Source organism: Mastomys coucha, unplaced genomic scaffold (assembly GCF_008632895.1).
Source record: "Mastomys coucha isolate ucsf_1 unplaced genomic scaffold, UCSF_Mcou_1 pScaffold6, whole genome shotgun sequence".
NCBI classification, from domain to species: domain Eukaryota; kingdom Metazoa; phylum Chordata; class Mammalia; order Rodentia; family Muridae; genus Mastomys; species Mastomys coucha.
The window spans coordinates 126,692,651-126,700,984 of record NW_022196912.1 but is presented as its reverse complement, the minus strand read 5'-3'; positions in this window follow the sequence as shown (position 1 = coordinate 126,700,984).

The following is an 8,334-nucleotide window of genomic DNA, read 5'->3' as shown; positions in this document are numbered from 1 at the left end:
GCCACCAGGGGGCAGCACCACCAAGCTAGAGCGGGTGTTGTTAGCGCTGAGGGTGCCTGACCTACCCGAGTGCCTTTCCTTTCTGTAGCATATCCTTCCAGACATTTCTAAACAGCTACCTGACCATAGGTACCATGGAATTATGGAATCTTGTTTCTTATGAATGTAAATTTATTATTTGATTTATTTTGGCTTACTATTTTGGCATGGTAGGGAACTTCTGACAATTCTCCTGCCTTGGGATCTTGAATGCTGGCTGTACAGATGTGAGCCTCGCTCCACAACCAGCTTTAAATGTTGCATATTTTTTATTTAGCTGGAAGTACTACATGGCATGCAGGTGGAGGTCAGAAGGGACCTACAAGTGTCCTTGATGTTCACTCTGTTTGAGAAGCATTCTCTTGATTTCTATTACTTACTCCAGGCTGGCTGGCCCAGGGGCTTCTGGAGATGGGCTCTCTCTCTCTCTCTCTCTCTCTCTCTGTCTGTCTGTCCCTTTCTTCCTCTCTCTCTCCCTCTCTCTGTCTCTGTCTCTGTCTCTGTGTCTGTCTCTGTCTCTGTCTGTCTGTCTGTCTCTCTTTCTCTCTCCCTCTCTGCCTCCCATCTCCTCACAGGAGCCTTGAGATTACAGACGTCTTGATATTGCTGGGTCCTAGGGATCCAGGCTTAGGACCTCACACTTGCATATCCATACCCATAGAGCAATCTCTGAGCCTCCAATATTCAGTTGTAAGTGACACAGTGACTGAGTGTGTGTACACAGGCCCCGTTTGTAAGTGACACAGTGACTGACTATGTAAACACAGGCCCTGTGGGAAGATTCCCTTCTGGGTTTGATGCTAAGGATTAGATCGTCCGTCGGGCTGAACATCTTCACCCAGAACATGCCTTTCTGCCCTGGAACTAACTCCGTGCTCCTCTTTGTGGGCCTCATACGATTTGTAGAAGGTTCCTTGAACCCAGTGTGTATGAAGGCACAAGTCTCATACCTCTGTGCCTTGGCACCTCTTCTCTAATCCTCCCCTTATCCATCGGACACTCTTCTGCCTTCCAAATTACAGGACAGTAACGCAGGCTACACAAGCCCTGTCCTGACAGCCACATCCAGTTCACAGCATTTTCTCTAGGATGACTTCCCTCTTACATCCCCACAGGACTATTTTGCTTTTTTCTGTACATTAGACAAGAAGGTACAATCCCCCTGCTTCTCCTAACACTTCTAAAAATGCTTTGAGAGCCGGGTGTGGTGGTATATACTTTTTAAAAAAGAACTATTTATTTTATGTATATGAGTACACTGTAGCTGTCTTCAGACACACCAGAAGAGGGCATCCTACCCCATTATAGATGGTTTTAAGCCACCATGTGGTTGCTGGGAGTTGAACTCAGGACCTCTGGAAGAGCAGTCAGTGCTCTTACCTGCTGAGCCATCTCTCCAGCTCCCAATAGTATTTTTGTTGGTTTCTTTTCTTTTTTTCTCTTTTTTCCCTTACATTTACTTATTATGTATACAGCTTTTTTTTTTTTTTCTGCCGACAAGCCAGAAAAGGGCATCAGATCCCATTACAGATGATTTGTGAGCCACTGTGTAAATGCTGGGAATTGAACTCAGGACTTCTGGAAGAGCAGGCAGTGCTCTTAACCTCTCAGCCATCTCTGCAGCCCCGGTGTATACTTTTAATCCCAGCACTTGGCAGGGGGCAGTGGCAGGAGGATCTCTGTATTCAAGGCCAGCCAGGTCTACAGAGCAAATTTAGGATAGCCAGACTAACACAGAAAAACCCTGTCTCAGAGGGAGAGGGAGAGGGGAAGTGGGAGAGAGAGGGGGAAGGGAAGAGAGGAGGGAGAGGGAAAGAGAGAGAACTTTGAAAGTCAACTGATATTCAATAATTACAGTCAACCTTAATCAGGAACCTAGGATTTTGCCAAAGCCCACCTAGTCCATAGAGCTCTCGACAATGTGCACAAACATAGCTCTATTACACTTACTGATGTTCTCCTCCCCCACTATATATTTTGTATTTCATTTTGTTCAGCTTGCTCCCTTTCATTATAGATCTGCATAAAAGTGATTATTAGTAACCACACAACACAGTCAATACTGGGCTGGCTTGAAATCTCCTCTGCCAGCACCATTCATCTAAAACTCTTTAATTTAGCCTCAGATAGATTTTTTTTGGACAAGGGCAGAAAACAGCCACATTCTTTGTCAAAACATCACAAGAGCGATATGTAGACAGCTTACTAATATTCTTTCCCCTCTGAAACCTCTTGAGCTGAACCCCTGTAAGTGAAATCACCCTCAGCACTGCCTCCTGTGCTCCTACAAGGATGGCCCATTAAGCCCCACTTAAAGTGTCCAACCACTAGGCAAAAGTTCCAAAGTCTCTCATATTCCTCTAAACAACAGCATGGTCAAGCCTGTCACAGCCGTATCGCAGTGCCTGGCATGGTCAAGCCTGTCACAGCCGTATTGTAGTGCCTGGCATGGTCAAGCCTGTCACAGCCGTATTGTAGTGCCTGGCATGGCATAGATAACAATGCTACTGCATGTTTGCTTGAGTAGAATAATTCGCAAATGAATGAAAGGTTCTACTGGATCATGGAAAAAGGTAATCTCAGCCCATGAACCAGTTTCCAGACTTGAGACAGTTTGTAGACCCAAAGCTGGTTGAGCAAAGGGGAAGCCAGGACCCTGAGGAAGGATCTTAATACAATGCCTGTGAGTTGAACTGTTAGCCTTTCTCCAGTCCTTCCTTGTACTGACCTACAACCTTTTACAAGGGTGATGTACACTGGGGGATAGGAAACAATCAGACTTCCCAGGGTCTATAGTTCTGAACTGACATTGATTCTGGGAGATCCCAAGAAGTCTTGTGGTCTTCCAGTTAAACAGAGGCTTATGGAGGTCAAATGGTTAATGGAGTTTTGGCTGAAGTCCAATTCACATTACTGGGTCTCTAAACCCATCCTGTGGTTATTTTCCAAGTTCCAGAATGTATACTTAGGAAAGATATACCGAGAAGCTGACAATGTTCTCGCATTGGGCTCCCTGATCTGTGTGGTGAGGACTATTTTGGTTGGAAAGGTTAAATGGAAGAGTTGCCTTTGCCAGGAAAAATAGTGAATCAAAACCAGTATTGTATCTCTGGAGGAAATACAGAATAGTTAGTTGTGATGGTTTCTTATGCTTGGCCCAGGATGTGGCACCATTAGGAAGTGTGGCCTCGTTAGAGTGGGTACTACCAACTCCACACACCAGGTGTGTACCACCACGCCTGGATCTGGAACTTGCTTTGTTCTAGGTTGACATTGAACTCAGAGATCTGCTTGCCTCAGTCTCCTGGGATTAAAAGCATGTACTACCTTGCCTGGGCCCTAAGCTTTTCATGGCCACTATTCCTTAAGATCTCCATGTCAAGATCCAGGTCAGAAACCTGTGTCTTTCTGCCTCAAGATCTGGATAACAGGGCTGGAGAGATGGCTCAGTGGTTAAGAGCACTGACTGCTTTTCCAAAGGTCCTGAGTTCAAATCCCAGCAACCACATGGTGGCTCACAACCATCTGTAATGAGATCTGGTGCCCTCTTCTGGTGTGTCTGAAGACAGCTACAATGTACTTACATATAACAATAAATAAATCTTTAAAACAACAAAAAAAGATCTGGATAACAGGTATGCCCTGAATTTCTGGATTGTAGTTCATTTCAGATGTAGTCAAGTTGATAACCAGGAATAGCCTTCACAGCAGTAGAAGGTAGTTATAAATACCAGCTAAGGTCATATGACCAGCTGCAGAAATGAAGATTATAATCATTATAATTTGGTTTTGTTCCTTGGTTTCTTTATCATGTAATGTAATATCAATTACAAGAACATCAGTGCTTATCACATAAGTTTGAGATAATGAAAGACTATCTCCTTCAAGGGACATTGCCACCTATTCAAAACTTATAATGCGCCGGGTGGTGGTGGCGCATGCCTTTAATCCCAGCACTTGGGAGGCAGAGGCAGGAGGATTTCTGAATTTGAGGCCAGCCTGGGCTACAGAGTGAGTTCCAGGACAGCCAGGACTACACAGAGAAACCCTGTCTGGAAAAAAATAAAAACAAAAACCAAAAACCAAAAAACTTATAATGCATGCACTATTGTATGTGGAGTAGTCATGTTATGTTAAGCATAATTAATGCCCATTTATTGTTTGTTTGTGTGTATGTATGTATATATATATATATATATATATACATACATACACACACATATATGTGTATATATATATATATATACATATATATATAGGTAAATTCATTCTATAAGTTCTGTTCTTCTAGAGCAGTGGTTCTCGACATTCTTAATGCTGTCCCCCAACCCCCTTGATACAGTTCCTCATGTTGTGGTGACCCCTGTAACCAGAAAATTATTTTTGTTGCTCCATCATAACTGTGATTTTGCTGCTGCTATGAATCATAGTGTAAGTATATGTGTTTTTTGATGATTTTAGGCAACCCCTGTGAAAGGGTCATTCAACCCCCAAAGGGGACATGAACCACAGGTTGGGAACCATTGCTCTAGATAGCCCTAATACACACTCCCTTCTTTAACAATGAGAGTTTCCCAGATACTTCTTCCACAGCGACTGTTTATACACTCAAGAAATCCTGGCCCCTCCAATTCTTATTTCTGTCTGGAGAAAGCTGGTCCTTGTGAACTTTATTGTGCTTATAGTTTGGAAATTCAAGGGCATGGTGCTTACATTGGCTTGGCTTTGGTGAGTGTCTCAAAGCAGACGGCATCACAATGTAGAACCATATAGGACAATCACATGCCACAACAGGAAGCTGGAATGTAGGGAGGGGTCAGTTTTGTTTCTTCTCAGCTCTCAATCTTGGGACATGCTCTGAGAATCATTCTCCCTAAGAACTACTCACTCTCCTCTTATCCCACCTCTTCCCAACATGAGGGCCATGCCTCAACAGATAAACCTTCGGATAACACACACACACACACACACACACACACACACACACGCACGCACGCACGCACAGAGTATCCCCACCACGGCCCACGCCCCAGTCAAGTCTGCCATTGTCCCAGATCTCTGAGATGAAGGACTTTTGAAGGTAGGAAGAAGCATAGGAACCATGGAGGCTCTTCTCTGAGCCAATTTTTTTTTTTTTTAGCATTTATACAAAACTGTCATATTTCATGTAGTTACATGTCATACATGTGTTCCATGTAGTTCTCCGGTGTGTGTGCCTTTCTTAACACTATGGCTCAAAGCTGGTTTGCTTTGGGGATCAGGGACATCAAAGCCAGCATCCTATCCAATGGCACAGGGGCCAAAGTTGGGTTTTTCCTGGGCTCTTAGTTCTTAACCCTCTTATTACTATCCACATTGGCTACCGTGTGCTCCTGTAGGGGAAGCCACTCATGACTGAAAATGGACCTTATTCAGCCTGCATTCCATCCTGCATGCCCTGGAAAGAGAACAGAGCATGGCCTTCACTGTGGATGCCCAGGACTAACACTGGAACGTAGGGACTGTGCCCCTGGAGCTACCAGCCATTTTCTCTGATCTTGAACAATTGACCCAACATCTCTATGTCTGATTGCCCTTGCCTTCCAGACAATACCCAGGTTACTGTTATCATTTTAAAGATTATGTGGAGTTGGTAATGCGTTGGTGGCCATCTGATAGACAGGGTTGGAAACTATAGTCAAGACTCGAATGGCCACTTAAAGCAGATGTTTTGAAGGGAGGTTTGCATTTGGCCTGGACAAAAACTGGGAAGAAGACCAGAGGCAGGGCACGCATGAGGCCATGGAGGGCTCTGGGAACCACAAGGAATAGACAAAGCCAGCCACCAATGCTTCAGTTCTCTCTGAGCACCAGAAATGGAGATCTTGGGGGCGTGGTGGGTGTGGGAGGAGTCCTGAGCAGTGATGCGTTTAAGGGGCTCTGTCTCAGGCAAAAGCAATGGATGGCTAGTGGGAGGCAGCTCTGAAGTATCAGAAATCACCAAACTAAAACTTTTATCTCTTTTGTAAATTAAAAAGTTCATGTAATCTTCAGGAAATCGAGGGAGTCATAAAACTCGGGTCCACCTGTCACAGGTCAAACGGATTCCAGATGAATACAACCTACGTTTCCTCACATGTCTATTCTTGAGGATGGGACCTCACTCTCTCTCTCCCTTTCTCTCTGTCTGTCTCTCTCTCCTGGTCTTGAGATTCCTGCCCTCCAATTATTAGGACTACAGGCCTGAAAGTTCCAAAATGTGAGGTTTTCCTTTAGTTCCTAAACTTTCTGTCCCTAGTCTACGAGGTCTCTACTGACCTCCACTTGGCTGAGAGACACCATCCAGAGATCACCTGCACCCTGCAAGCTGCTGAGCTCTGGATTTGCTGAAAGCTGATGTCATTGCTCCCTGACCTTTCATGGGTCCCTTCACCTGACCCTGATGCTTCTGATGAATGCCATATTGCCTGAATTCCTCCCACGACCTTTGACTAGCATTCCAGCCTTCTTGGGCCCTCACAAGGACATCCTAGTTTCAATAGGAAGTAGTTACATAAGAGTCCACCATTCCTTGATCTCCAACCTGCTGGAATGTTAGATCAAAAGGAAACTCCCTGGCACAGGAGTCAAAATGGCTACCTAGAGTGTCAACTAGGATACCAAAAAGTGGGCCCAGGTCTATTAACAGGTTGATTCATTAACTAAAATGGTTCTACAATGATAGGGGACCTGGCCTGCTTTATTCAGAACAAGCAGATGTTATACAACTTTAAGAGAAAATTGTTGCAGGGCAGTGGTGGGTACGTCTTTAATCCCAGCACTTGGGAGACAGAGACAGGCAGATTTCTGAGTTCGAGGCCAGCCTGGTCTACAGAGGCTATACAGAGAAACCCTGTCTCGAAAAACCAAAGATAGAGAGAGAAAGAGGGAGAGGGAGAGTGGGGGAAAGGGGGAGAGAGGGGGAGAAAGAGGGGGAGAAAGAGGGAGGAGGGAGAGGGGGAGAGGGAGGGAGAGGGAAAGAGAGAGGGAGAGTGGGGGAGAAGGGAGAGAGAGGAAGGAGGGAGGAGGGAAAGGGAAAGGGGGTGGGGGGAGAGTGAAGGAGAGGGGGAGAGAGAGGGAGGAGGGAGAGGGAGAGAGAAGGAGAGAGATTGATTGTTGTTGTTATACAAACCACTTGTATATGGTTGTACTCAAAGAAACTTTGCCAAAAGGGGACCTGAGATGATTTACTCACTGTTGTCCTGTCCATTTCTGGGTTCCTATAGATAGTAACTCTGATGTCAGCCATGAGAAGGCTTTGACCCTCTCTGTTTCTGGGTACCATTAAGCTGATGATTGTTAGGTCCAAATATGAACAGGTATCCTTCACAGATTCAAGGATTTAACTCAGGATACAACTCAAGAGGGGATCGTGAGACCAAAACAGGAAACACATACCTTGCAGGTCACCAGTTCTGTTTGCAGTTAGAGTTAAGAATACGTTCCTATTTGTTTTGTGTTTGACCTGTCAACACTGGACGTGCTTGACTACAGGTATGAAGGAAATACCTCAGGATGTAGGCTTGCCTCTGACTGGATGGACCTGGCAAAAGCCCATCTCCCTGGCTGGTATTTAATTAAAGCTTGCTTCAAATCGGGGTTAGAGTTGTGGAACTTTTTTTTTCTCTCATCTCAGGACTATCAGCTCCCATCCAACTTAGTGGGAGATGGAGGTGTTTTATATTTCTCTCCTGGCTCTTTGGCTGCCACAGCTGCAAGTCTCTCTGAAGACCACACTCCTACCTCGTCAGTCTTCCAGGAACTTAACTGGGCTTGATCCTTTCAACCTCCTAAATCAATCCTCAGCAATGATTCATTTTCCTCTTTAATTTAGAAATTGTGTATTTTTTATTTTATGTGTATGGGTGCTTTGCCTTGTGGTAGATACTCTTGGTTGTCAACCTCACTACTTCTGGAATTAATTAAAATCCAAGTCACTGGGCACACATGTGAGCTTTTAGTTACTGGATCATATGAGGTAGAACAATCTACCTTAAATGGAATTATTTGAGGTTGGAAGACCCAACTTAAACCTGGGGGATTAAGAAACTTTTGCTGTTTGTTGACCTTCCTGATTCACTTTCCAGTGAGCCTGCTTCTTAGGGGGCTGGGATTCTGGCATATGCCAGAAAATAAGAAGGAGGCAGAAGCTTAGAACATATTGTCAAAGTTAGTGTGAGGACAAGCAGAAGAATTCAAAGGCAGAGAGAGGAAGGACAGAGGAAGAGGGAGAGGGAGGGAGGGACAGAGGGGGAGGGAGAGGGAGAGGGAGGGAGG